Source organism: Triticum dicoccoides, chromosome 5A (assembly GCF_002162155.2).
Source record: "Triticum dicoccoides isolate Atlit2015 ecotype Zavitan chromosome 5A, WEW_v2.0, whole genome shotgun sequence".
Classification (NCBI taxonomy): Eukaryota; Viridiplantae; Streptophyta; class Magnoliopsida; order Poales; family Poaceae; genus Triticum; species Triticum dicoccoides.
Window position 1 is genome coordinate 538660041 of NC_041388.1, and position 14294 is coordinate 538674334.

The 14294-nt window shown below is 43.8% G+C and overlaps 1 protein-coding gene and 1 pseudogene across 2 annotated transcripts in view; both read left to right on the forward strand.

Moving 5' to 3' along the window:
• Nucleotides 1–3917, forward strand: part of LOC119299909 — a 6939-nt pseudogene extending 3022 nt beyond the window's left edge.
• Nucleotides 3918–7395: 3478 nt separating this feature from the next.
• LOC119302603 overlaps nt 7396–14294 on the forward strand; it is an 8416-nt gene continuing 1517 nt past the window's right edge. The window contains exons 1-2 of one of the 2 annotated variants that reach the window (XR_005147667.1): nt 7396–10340; nt 11698–11855. The gene's annotated coding sequence lies outside the window, so the exon portion shown is untranslated. The remainder of the gene's footprint in view (nt 10341–11697; nt 11856–14294) is intronic. The other variant, XR_005147668.1, reaches the window with a different exon arrangement.

The following is a 14294-nucleotide window of genomic DNA, read 5'->3' on the forward strand; positions in this document are numbered from 1 at the left end:
CCCGCACGCACGCACGCACGTGTAACCATTAATTCAGTACAGCCATTGACTTGTGCTCATTTCAGATTAAAGTACGCCTTCCGAATGATGAGACTGTCACTGGGTGGATAGCGGATCCTGAGATATATGTTGAGTTTTTCATTGTCAACGTCGCTGGTGTTAATGCCACACATGTCAGTCTTGACCGTGACATACAGTTTGAGCCTTATAGGAAGGTAGCAGCTGTATGTCGCAATTTCAATTCAGGACTATTAATGGACACAAGCGGAGTAGATCTTGCCTCTCCAAGTGCTCGACCTGATCAGACAATGTTCAGCACATACCAGATCGACAAGATGAGCTAGCGCTTTAGTTTGTATAGTGCATGTATTGCTTAATCTGCATTCTATCATTGTTGTGATGATGCATATTCTTAGTATCAGGCATTATAAATTGCATTTTTCATGCTTAACTTCATCCTCAATTTTGTGCTAGGTGGGGATTGGAGGCCCCCTTGTTGATTTTGATGGCAACTTCGTTGGGATGAACTGCTCCTGTACCAAAGAAAGAAAGACCCCCTATGTACGAAGGGCTGCAATTCTTCGATTCTTGGGGGTTAACGGGATGGTCAGGTATGCGCACTCTCATTATTGATGAAGCACACACTATGTTTGGCTTGTCAATGCTTCTCTCTTACTGCATCATATACTGCATCTCCCTCCCCTATTTCTATTTGACATTGTGTAAGGTGTATCATTCTCAAAGCCAAACAGCAGCTTCCGTGGTTTATGAATTTATCCTAAGAAGTGTCCCATTAGCTATTCTGTACTTATGTGTTTTTTGGCATCTCTTGTTGCCCTGCATCTGTGACAATCTCTTCCTGTAGCCCAACAAGCTGCAGTTGCACTGTACTAGATTAAAGGTTGTTATTTCAATCCTGGCGCTAATACATATTTCTGCTACACTGTAAACCTAGATTTAAGATGACCAATGGAGAAATTGTTTAAGATTTTCTTAAATTTCTCTGCTGTGAAATATCTGCAACTATTTTGCTCCCTTCTTGTTCTATATTTCCCTTGTTATAGCTCATTTTGTGTATGGTCGATTTATCACAGTGAGTTTTCCACATTGTGCTGCAGTGTTAAGGACGTGGTTGATGATGCTACAAGAGCATTCCTCAAAACAATGGCAGGAGCACCATGTTACAATATTCGAGGAGGTGAGCGAAATTATCTCATAGGATGTTGGCTGTAAGGCTAGCATGGTGCAGCCCTGGACCAAAGAGGCGTGGCTGTGCCTTTGAGACAGACGTCGAACCCCAAAGTCTCAATAGTGGTTCCTCCTTGTGTGGAGGTCTAACAATCCAAGCAAAAGACCAATCGAAGGTCTCAGCTCTAATTGGCTACATGGCCAAGCTGAACGACATCATCCAATTTTATGAGATATAAACGACCTAGCTGTTTGTACATAGCAAAAACATACTGACTAATTAGTAGTTTAGTACTAACATATGGTTCACTTATGTCCTCACCTTGCATTAGGCAGCAATTTTTTTTTTGGATAAACTAGGTGAATGCCCACTTGTTGGTATGGAACTCATAAAAATAAATGTAATCATGCATGTGGCACATCAGTTTCAGTCTCTGCAAATCCGCTGCCACAAAACTGACTTGGAGTTAGCAAAACAAGACAACGTAGTAGCATCAAAACTGTGAGGAATACTCATATGACATAATTAGCAAACAATAAAACAAGATGTGGAAATGGTGGATTGATGACCCCACTAGTCAGGAAGTTACTTTTTAGTGGAGGGCAGGTGTCGTGGAAGGAAGATGGACCGTCACCATCTAGTCTAATATGTCTAGGATTACAGATTGAAACTACAAGTGTACCCGTTACCCCTTGGCAGCCAATGTACATTGCACCCGTTTTGCTGAGTAGTTCCTTATGTTGCACATGCACACTTGAAAAACCCTGTTTATTTACCGAGTATTTTTAACTTGTGTATCATGCTAGAAAACCATATCATTAATCGTCTCGAAGATACATTCGACGAGGATATCTTGCATAATCCATGCAAAGGTGTTGTTTTAGAAATGAAGGGAAGTGATGGCTCTCTTCTGAAGAAAACTGCTGCCCAACTTGCTTCAGAATCAAGCAAAAGTCTTGCTTCAGAAATGAATCGAAGTGTTGTCTCACTTGCTTCATTCAATGGTGATGACTCTGTTACATAGTCCTTACAGTTTCATGTTTTAATTGATCATTGATTGATAACTGAAATAACTATCTCTGTAGGATTTGCAAAAAAAATTGCTTGCACAGGTGTATTTATAGAGTGCAATGCATGTTCTGCAACAATTCTGACTTCGGCAAGTTTGGTTAGAGTTCCGGGTGATGCACACATGATTGATGATACCTTGAGGGTTGTTACTGCTAATTGCTATTATTATTGTTATTATTATTTTTGCCTTCTCATTTTGGATACTGGTTAACATAACCTTATCATTGCAGATTGAAGTTTGCCTTCCAAATAAATTTCGAGTTGTAGGGATATTGAAGGGTTACAATTTACATTATAAGTTGCTCTTGTTGACATTATTGGATGCTGGGATCCTCATGCAATACAAATCAGTGGGCGTCCAGTTACCTCATCTATGGACGTAATAGCTGTAGGTTGTCTTTTTGCGTATCGCAAACTAATGGCTGTCGAGGGTAAGGTGTTGATTGGCAAACAAAGCAAGTTTGATTGTACAGAACTTTGTGTGTCCACCTGTAAAATCACCAAGGTATTTCTTGTGGACTTTCCCTGTACTCCCACTGTAAAGAATTATAACAGTGTTTAGATCACTACTTTAGTGATCTAAACGCTCTTATATTTCTTTACGGAGGGAGTAACTTTTAACATGGCAAACAATTATTAGCATTGGAATACTAACATAAGAAATCACTACATCTATCAAACGATATGTGTCTAATCATTGTATGATGTTATTGTTGTTTTGCTAGGCTGGGATAGGGGGCCCTCTTATTGACACATATAGGAATTTTGTTGGAATGGACTTTTATGATGAGGAAGAAACTCCGTTCCTGCCGAGGGATCTTATTTGCCGCCTCTTGTTGAACGTAAATAAAGGATGGTATGCCTTTTCTTAAGTAAGAAGTTTGTACGTTTTAGGAAATTTATCCTGTGAACATTGTTCAATCATTTTCACTTAAACATTATTGGGTTTGGGCTGATATAACAATGTGTATGTACTATGCAGTATGCACTTAGTGTGCCAAAGTGTATTACTATTCTCTGATGTGGTGATGTAATGGTGCATGATTTGGATAAATCAATTCATAGTTGTGTTCTGGTGTTATCTCTTATTATCATATACTTTATACTGTACTTGTCCTTGCCCTCATGGCTATCGCCTTCTCCTACTTTCTCTGTTTTTTTAAATGCATTAAGCTGATATGTCATTGGTTTAAAGTTACTCGGTTTCTTGGGGTAATTTTCTTTGGGTGTGCTTGCAGGGCTAGTGCAGATGATACTATTATGGAGGGTGACAAAAACAGGTAATCTTTCTTACACACCTTGAAACTATGAATATATTGTTTCAAATAAATTTATTCAGTAACTCATATGCTTTTTGAAATGTTTGATAAACAACAGATGGATGTTGCCTGGCGGGACACACAGAAATACTGATGGAAACAGGTATTCTTCCTGACACACGTTAATATTATGTATCTATACATTGTTTAAAATAGATTTCTTCATTGACTTGAACTTTTTTGCTCATGACAGATGGCCGTTGCCTAAGCCACATCTTGTTGGTGTTAGAGATGTCTGCCTGTACCCGATGTTATGTTCTAGTACTAGGGATCAGACCATCAGATTCGGCAGTACAGCCTCAAGCGGGATTGCTTCCTTAAAAAGTGTGACCCATTAGTTAGTTTGGGAAAAAAATTATATGAGACCAGGTCTTTGTGATTTGTGAATGCCACGTGTCATCCATCAGGATGGGTCTCGCGTGAGACCTGCTCTCGCGTTGCACTAAATGCAATCAATTTGTTTCCTACCAACTACTAATAATCAGGGCATATCAAATTGATTGGGCGCAATGCTGTGTGTTTTGCTTGTGACTTTCTTCCATACCATTTGTTTTCAATCACTATTTCGGGTCTGTATTGTACACGTGAGCCTATGAAGTCTTTCCATGGGGAATGCACTTTGCTTTCATCTATTTTTTTGGCTTCCATCTAGTTAGAATTTGTTTGGTAATGGAGATTCCTTCCGTAATGTTAGAATTTGTTTGCTTCAATCAGCCAAACAAATTGCATCCATGGTAACTGACGACCGCTTCTATCAAGTTGATCGTATTTGTGTCTACTACGCAAACAAAAACATGCTTCAAGCGACTAGAAAATTATTTCGAGTGTGCCATAAAAGAGCACTTAGCATGTTTAAAATTTGTTTCTGAAAGCAATGCTTTAAAAATATTAGAATTTTCTTCTGGGGCAATTACTTCCATCTAGTTATATTTGTGCATTGATCGATCACGCAAAGTGCTTACATGGCAATCGGCGGCCCATGAATATTGCTTCCGTTGTAACCAAAGATTGATTCGATTTAGAGTATGATAGTTACAACAGGTCATAAGTTGGGACTTTGCTTCCAAAAAATTATGTTTTTAGGTCCAAAGAAATTGGAAACTTGCTTCCAAAGAATTTTGAACCTGCATCTTTAGAAAAAAAAAAGAGGATTTGCTTCCATACAACAAAAAGACGCATATGCTCAAAAATCCATTTCTGCACCCGAGCTCATCTGCACCCGCGCCGACGAAAAAAATCAAAACAAATACTAGAAAAATTCAAAAATTTCCAAATAAAATTTGTGTGGTAGAAAATTTGATGCGTGAGGCCCGCTCCAAATTTCAATTCATTTGGACATATGAGTAGCACTCAGCAAAAAAAACAAATTGGGGGTCTGTAAAAATGTTTACTGTTCATATACTGTTTTGGCCCGATTTGTCTTTTTGCTGAGAGCTGCTCATATGTCCAAATGACTTGAAATTTGGAGCGGGCATCACGCATCAAATTGTCTACCACACAAATTTTATTTGGAATTTTTTACGAATTTTTTTCTAACCGGGTGCAGATGACCCTGGGCACCAAAACGCCCTACTCGCATATGCTCAGGTTTTGCATCGCCTGGCCACAATGGAGAACCCACCCCCAAAGATATACATTCTGCTTCTAAGAGCAACTCTAGCAGACCCCGCATTTTGTCGATCTGTAAAATGTGTTTGCAGGTCGCACGGGGACGGTTATGCAGGCCGAATTTTGCGGCGGCAGACTAGAAACCGCAAACAAACCCCTAAATTTTAAAAAAAGTTGTTTCGCACAAGAAATTTAAGCAGCAGCTCGCCAGAGCTCGCTCGCATACATGGTTCTTCTTTGCATAATAAGTTCGTACACGCCACATACATACATAAAGGTTAGATATGCTCACAGGGCCTACGCTACCTCACCACTACAACAAAATTGAGCTCACCGAAGCTCCTGCGTAGCTGCCCATCGGCGGCAATCAGTCGGAGTCGGAGGAGTCGGAGTCGAGGTCGATGTAGAGCTTCGCCTGCTCCACCTTCATCACGCGCAAGTCGGCCTCCTTCGATGCGTGCGCCTGCGATGACGTGAGGCCCGTCTCGAGGAAGAGCTGCTCGTACTTGAGCTCGCTCCGGATGCGCTCTTCCATCTCCTCCTGATCCCTCGCCGACCGCTCGAGAACGACGCGCGAACGACGCGCTCGAGGAGCTCCTCCTGCCCCAGTGGGAGGTAGTCCTCGGGTCCGATGACGCCTCGGCGCGGTGGCGCATCGGGCACGGCCTTCTCCGGCTCCCTCTTCACCGAAATGAGCCGCGAGCTCGATGCGCCCGCGGATGAGCACCCCGCGGACCCGTAGCCGGAGGAGCTCCCTGCGGATCAGTTGCCGGAGGAGGCGCGGCGGCGACGGGCGCGCTCGAGCTCGAACTCGTCGAGCTCGCGCCGGTTGAATGCCGGCGGCGGCCGGGCACCGTGGTTGAGCCACCGACGCGCCCCCCGCTTGCGCGCGGCGTCAGATCTGGCGCGGCGGCGGCGCTCCGTCTCATCCCCCGAGTCGGCCATGGTGGTTCAAGGCTCGCCGGTGGCGAGAAATCGAGCGGCGCGGTGGGGAATTGGAGGGAAACGCGGCTGCGGGAGGATAGGGTTTCGGCCCGCATCTGCCCCGCAAACCCACTGTTATAGTGGCTCGGGGGTTGCGTTTGCGGGCTGCGGCAAAAAGTTTTACGGGGCGGACACCGATGCGGGCTCTAGTCTGGCCAGAAAAATGGGCCGAGGCCGTATAATCGCCGGAATTATGCGGGTTTACGCCGGATACGGGGTCTGCTAGAGTTGCTCTAAATCATTATCATACTATTTTCATATATTAGAGAATTATGATACAATCATATATTTCTTTCGGTCAAAAGGGAAATATATGCATTTAAACTATACACATGGGGATATGTTTCCACAATGGCGAAACATTTGTCCCAGTTAAATGGAGAATTTGCTTTCATGGTGATCGCGAAGCACTGCACCATCTACGTCAGTGATATGAACTCCAACCGAAAGTGTGAAGACCTTATCTCTCACACCATGACCTTGTGGAAAGACGTGCTACATCTTACTACATTTTTCTATATTTCCTGCAACCCAAAACATAATCATGGGACAAATTTAACAAATATCGATGAACAAATCCAAGAGCTATGGAGAAGAACTCCATCATGCTTAAATAATGGAGATGTACCAATGAAAAAAGAACAATACAAACTATGGTTCTTGCATTGCATTCATTAATGATGAATAAACAATACGTGCAATCAATTTCAAACTAGTGCATCAATCGGGACTCACATGTGCTTCACCCTCGTCGTAGGTGATGTTGAGATACAACATCGCCTAGTAAGTCAGCCTCCATGGCGTGAGAACCTATCCCTGCTGGCCTCATTCCCAAACCCTGACGGCCCTCCGGCAAGGTTACAGGCCAAAACTGCAGTTAGAGCAGGGCACAATCCTGGTGGAGCGGCTACAAGCTCGTCGGTGAGCTGGTGGTGGAGTTAAGCACATGCGATGCCTTCGGGTGGTCGCATCGGTCAGGAAACTAATGATGCATGGTTCGCATCGCGTGCGCAATACATCTATACAACGGAAGCACATATGAGAAATAAGAGACAGTTTAATCTATGTACAACATAAATGGAGCAAGTTATCTAGACCATAGAAGCACATGTATTATAATTAGGAAGCATGGCAGGGAAGGAAATATTACTACCCGAAGCCGAGATATCTAAATACTATAAGATCTTTTAGAGAAACGAAGGCGCTCCCCACGCTCAAGAAGGCGCTCCCCACGCTCAAGTATTATGTGATTGCTAGAATCGTCTCAAGATGGCGCTCCCCACGCTCCCCAACCATGCGACTCCACGCCTCCCGCTCGCCATTGCCCCCACCGCAGATCTCGCCGCGCCATCCTCGCGGCATGCCTCCACGGCGGCGAAGACCGGATCCGGCGGCCGAGGCCGCTCCCCCTCCCCCTCCCCATTCCCCCACTCGATTCCCTCCCCAAGTCCAAGAAGCCTTCGCGGAGTTGGTGAGACTGATTTCACGGCTCCCGCATGCGATTCTCATGGCGACGGGGGATTGGAGGTGGGTGGAATGGGCGACAAGGATTCGCGACGCTGCGGCTTGGATTCGGCGGGTTCAGGAATGGAAGGCGGCGGATCAGGCGGTGGCGGCGGCGAGAGATCCAGATACGCGAGCCGCGGCGAGCAGATATGCAGAGACTTGTCGTTTGAGAGCAGAGGGAGAACAGAGGATCCTGGCGAAGCGGATCTACGACGAGGCTACAGTGGCGGAGAGGATGAGGATGCCTGCCTACCCGCACTCCCCGTCGGCCGAGTTCGTGAAGTGGGCGAGGACGGAGGCGAAATCAGAGGATCCTCGCAGGGTGCTGAGATGGGAGGGCATGCTGGGAGTGATTCCATCAGGTGCGCCGCTGCAAAACATCTCGTCCTGGCCGCCGCCGTCAATTCGAGATTGAGCTCGGCTGGTGTTCAAGTATCCACGCCCCCTGGCTCACCTGTGGCGTGCAGAAGAGGCAGTGATGCCAAGAGTAGGCGTGCTTCGCCGCCGCCGATGCTGTTATGTTCGCCGGTGAAGAGAGTTGTGGGTCGAAGAGCCACTGCCAGGAGGGCCCTCCAGGTCAGTGTGCAGCTGTCGGCGGACCCCGCTTGTCTCGTCCCAAAACCAGCGGGTGGAGTGGTTGCGCCTCTTCAAAAGGCGCCTCCCCTTCCGGATCCGCACCAGGAGGGCCCGGGTCGGGGGGAAGCTAGGGTTCGTCCTACCCCTAGCAGTTTCTTCATATCCAATCTGGTGTGGGTTCGAAAGGATAAATTCACTTCTGGAGAGTTCACTGAAGCGGATTGCCACCCAGTCGGTAAATCAGATCGTCTGTCAGCTCCAAAATCTTTCTCCTTCTCTCGAGATTACTGGGCAAGGAAATCCGGCAAGATTCCTTTTGCTTCCATTGTCAAGATGGCGGGAGGAGGAAGAGATGCTAGCAACCGTGGAGGAAGATATGGCTCGGGGAGGGGCCGCAATGGTCGTCCTCCTGCTCCCACTCCGTCGGGGCAGGATGGGACCGCTCCACCGCAGTTGGTTCCTCAGGCGCCTCAAGCTGCTCCGCCGCATATGTCGATCTACACCAAGCCCTCTCTGTTTCCAGTTGGTTCTGCTCAAGCTATCATGCAGGCAGGGGGCAGATGTATGGCTATCAGGGGGGCTGGAATCCTCAGATGCAGCAGATGCCACAGTGGGCGAATCAGCAGTAGTTCCCCTTCCAGCATTTGCCTCCTACTCAGGTTTTTCCTCAACAATTCAGTCCTTAGATGCAGCAGGTTCAGTTTGGAGGCAGTGGATCATCTACTGGAGGAAGTGTGCAGAACAACCAGCCGGAATCTAGCAAAAATAAGAAAAAAGAAGAATCAAAAGGTCAAGCAGGCAACTCCTACTACTGCTAGTGATGAATCCTCCTCCTTTAATGTTGATCCTAAGTTCATTGGGGTGATTTGCTACAACTGTGGTCTCCCAGGTCACTTTGTGGGCATGTGCCCCACCCCAAAAGTGTGTTTCAGCCGCAAGACCCCTGGCCACCACATGGATACATGTCCCACTTGGTACAAACCCTACCCTGCTGCTATGTATTGGGGGAGTGCCAATAATGGTCTAGGATTTTTTTCATATTGAAACTGCAAGGAAGACTGCGAGTGGCTAAACTTTGGGAATGTTGGCCTAGTCCTAATTGAAAAAGGAGAGATCACTGAGAAAGAGTTGGGGCTTTGTTTCTCTGATATGTGGAAAACTAACTGGCCCTGGTAGATCAGAAGATATGATGAGAAAAAGTTCATTGTCAGGTTTCCCCCTAACAAGAAGATCAAAGATCTGGTAGAATACCCATCCATTAACCTGAAGAAAGAAGGAGAGACTATATCTTTTAGTGACTGGAATGGAGAAATGCCAGCCTATGTTACTCTGGAGGAAACTTGGATTGTGATTGAAGGACTGCCTCCCAAGTGGATATCCTGGAACATTATCTCTCAAATATCTACTATGCTTGGGGTCCTTGTTAATGTTGATTGGCACACTATCTTCAGGAGCTTCTATGAGAAGGTGAGGATCCAGGTAGCTGTGAGAGACTCTACTAAGATTCCCAGGGATAGGATGGTGGAGATACACCATGAGCTGTATTTGCTGAAGTTTACTGTGGAGTCTGAGGCTGTTAGTGGTCATGAGTCAGATAATCCTCCAGGCCCTGATGACAACAATCCCTCTCAGAAACAAGCATACTGAGGACGAATTTGATTCCAGTGGTGATGACTTACTAGGAGAAGATATGGATACTGGAAATAACGACACTAATACCAAAGACAAGCATCAAACTATTGGATCCAATGGAGCCAGGACTATGCAAAAGTGCTCTACACCTGCTCCCAGAGCCAATGAAGAGAATCTTGTCTCCTCCAAGCTCCTGGGTGCACCTATGACCAAAAGCTACTTAGAGGCAGTGAAGAAGAGACACTATGATACAATGGTCACCCCTCTCCTTGAGCAATTTGAAGCTGCTGCTGACAAGCCTATTTCTCAGAAGTGCACTAGTACTCAGCAGAAGTGGGGCCCTATGGTGGCCTCTAGGGTTAGCACCAGAAACAATAGAGATAACAGACCAGCTCTTCAAAAAGCTCAGGAGTTAAAGCAAATTAAAAACCTGAAAAAAACTACAATAAGAAAAGGTACACATAACTCTTTTGCTTGCTTAGATGATTCTCTCCTAATTAAAACTGCAGAGTGCTCAGGTATTAACTTGGGTGATAGCAGGGATAATACCAGAGATAACATTTGCATTATTAAGCAGATTGAGTTAGATAGGCTTGCTAAATTTAATTCTGAGAATCCTGTTGTATTTTTACCTACTAGTATTGATATTACTGGTGAGGAATTTAATGATTCTACTGTCAATCATGGGATTAATGTTGAGCCAGAGGAGGGGACACATATGAATGTGATCCCTAAATCAGACTCCCCCTAGATTGAGGTCAATAGGAAAACTAACTCGTGTAGAGGGAGAAGGAAAATTGACTTTATTATTAAATGATAGGTATTTTTTGGAACATTAGAGGGCTGAATGGCCCCATTAAAGTTGACAAATTGAAAGAGCTCATTAGAGCCAATAGTCCTGATTTTATTTGTATTTCTGAGACCAAGAAAGAAGAATTTACTCTTCTTCATCTTGAAGCTTTTGATCCCAGATCTGATTTCCAATGGAAATGGCTCCCTGCAATTAACACCACGGGAGGGATTTTGATTGGATGTAAAGTGGATCTATTTGACTTAGTACAATGTGATTTGCACAATTTCAGTATTTCTTGCTTGCTTAAAAACAAACAGGATCTCTCTGTTTGGAGGCTTGTTTCTGTCTATGGTTCTACCTATGACCAGTCTAAAATGGATTTCATTAATGAACTCCACAACCTACTGACTGACTGGACAGGGCCCACCCTGGTGGGTGGTGATTTCAATCTTATTAGAGAGGCTAGTGATAAAAACATTGGTGTTATTAATCAACACTGGGCTGACCTCTTTAATGACTGGATTAATAGATATGGGCTATTATAGCTCAAGATTAATGGGAGGAAGTACACTTGGGGCAATAACCAAGAAAAATTAGTGATGGCTACCATAGATAGAGTTTTCATGACCACTGATTGGGCCTCTACTTCCCCTGGTGTGCACCTTAAAGCCCTCCCTAGATTAGGGAGTGATCACACTCCTTTGGTGATTAATACATGTGCTTTCTCCATTCCCAAAGACAAGCATTTCAGATTTGAAAAGTGGTGCTTGGAAGTAGATGGGTTTAGAGATGTTGTGATTAAAGCTTGGACTGCTAAATGCCCTTTTAAAAAGGCAATAGATGTCTGGCAGTTCAAGATTAGAAGTTCCAGAAAAGCCATTAAAGGGTGGATGGCTAACTATGAGGCAGAGCAGAACAGGAACAAATAAGCCTTGGTGGCTGAGTATAACTGTCTGGATATTTTTTCTGAATCCAATCCTTCTTCTCCTAACACTAACAGAAGGATCAAAAAAATGCAGGGGACTTGGAAGAAATCTAGAGGAAAGAAGAAATCAAGGCCAGACAGAGATCCAGAGAGAGAGACATACTAGAAGGAGCTTAAATGCTGGCTACTTTAAAGCTGTAGCTAATCAAAAGAGGAGAAAGAAGCAGATCATGGCGCTCGAAGGTAATGAAGGTACCGTAACTGACCCTGAAGGTATCATGAATATTGCTGTGAATTACTACAAAAAATTATTTGGTTTCCAAGATAAAATTAACATTAACCTAAAAGATGACTTTTGGGAAGATGGAGAGAAGGTTACTGATGCACATAATTGCATCTTAGACACCCCCTTCTCTGAAAAGGAAATCAAGGATGTTGTGTTTGGCTCATATGCTGAAGGAGCTCCTGGGCCAGATGGATTTCCTTTTCTATTTTATCAGCAATTTTGGGACCTTATTAAAGGTGACTTGTTTGCTTTGTTTCAGGATTGGGAGAAAGGTGATCTAGACTTATTTAGACTCAACTTCTCCCTACTTACTTTAGTTCCTAAAGAGGCTGATGCCACTAGAATGGAGAAGTTTAGGCCTCTTGCTATGATTAATTGCAGTTTTAAGATCTTTGCTAAATGTGCCACTAATAAGTTTGGCCCTATTTGCAAAGAATTAATTTCTTTGAACCAGACAACCTTTATAAAAGGTAGATTTATTGCTGAGAGCATTATTGCAGCTCATGAAGTTATTCATTCTTTACACTCCAGTAAGCAATCTGGTTTTGTGTTTAAGTTGGATTATGAAAAAGCTTATGACATGATCAACAAAGAGTTTCTGATGGACATGATGCATAAGAGAGGATTTAGTACTAAATGGATGAAAAAAGTTGAATCCCTTTTATACAAAGGCTTTGTTGGCGTCAATATTAATAACAGCAACAGCGATTTCTTTGTTGCTGGTAAAGGAGTAAGACAAGGGGACCCATATTCCCCTCTGATTTTCAACTTAGTAGCTGATGTTTTTACTAGAATCCTTGTTAAAGCCTCCAGGAACAATATCCTTGAAGGACTTTTCCCTAGCTCCAATTCAGCTGGCATCATAAGTATGCAATATGCTGATGGCACTTTACTTTTCCTTAGTAATAACACATCGCATGCCAGAAACCTTAAATGGTTACTTTCCTGTTTTGAACAATTATCTGGTATGAGAATTAATTTTCACAAATGTGACCTAGTGCCCATTAATATAAATGAGGATGATGCCAATATATTTGCTCAAATCCTTGGTTGCAAGCTTAGTGAGTTCCCTATTAAGTATTTAGGTGCTCCTTTCCATCACAGAAAACAAAAAAAAAGTGAGCTCCAGCCTACTGTTGATAAAATTATCAAAAGAGGAGCTGGGTGGAGAGGGAGATTACTGTCTTCTGGCAAGAGACTCACAGTAGTGAAGACCTGTCTGGCCACTATTCCTGGATACCTCATGGGGATTATTAAATTCCAAAATGGGCCATAAATCTAATTAATTCTCAACTATCTCACTATTTTTGGGATGATTATGAGGGGCATCATAAATATCACCTTGCTGCCTGGGGGAATGTGACCCTACAAAAGCAACATGGGGGCCTAGGTATCCCCAATATTGCTGACATGAATCTATGCCAGCTTCCTATATTAAGAGATATTTCCTGGATGAAGGCAAGATTTGGAAGCAAATCATTGATGCCAAATATAAAACTCATAGCCCTAACATTTTTACTTGCCCTAGCAATGATGCTTCCCCCTTTTGGAAATGGATCCTTTGGGCTGCTAAAGCCACTAGTATGGGATATTCCTGGACAGTTGGAAATGGCAATAGTGTTAGATTCTGGGAAGACTAGTGGATTGGGCATACCACCCTAGATACCCAATACTGGGACTTATACACTGTTGCTAATGACCATAATATTTCTATCACTGAAGTTTGGGATGGCACTAACCTTAAAATTACTTTTAGGAGGTGTTTCACCCAAAAAATGTTAGCTGATTGGAATGATCTGTTCAGCCGCATTAGTAATATTAATCTGGAGGACAAGGAAGATGCCATTCGCTGGAATTATGAAGCGAAGGGTGTCTACACTGTAAAATCTTTTTACAACATTGTTAATTTTAGGGGGATTAGGCCGGGTAACCTACCAGTTATTTGGAATATCAATGTCCCCCTGAGGATTCAGATCTTTTCTGGCTCATGGCCAAAAACAAATTATTAACAAGAGACGATGTGCAAAAAAGACAACATGTAGAAGATACTACTTGTCTTTTCTGTGGTGAATCTGAATCTATTGAACATCTGTTTTTTGGTTGTGTTGTTGCGATAGAACTATGGAGAGTGATTTTTGATATATCTAATAAGAACACTGGAATGTCCGTTGATGACATGCTGGCCTGGTGGTTTAATAACAAAAATCACTCGGCAGACTGTCTGCTACATTTTGCTGTCCTTTGGACTCTATGGAAATATCGTAACGACATTTGTTTCAATCATGTCCCCTGGCTTGTGATGCAAGTGCTGTGGAGGAAAACTGCTACTACACTAGGCAGTTGGATGGTTCGATGCTCTGGCCTTGTCAAAGAAAGGGTAATGCACTTGGTGAGAAAGCTGGAGC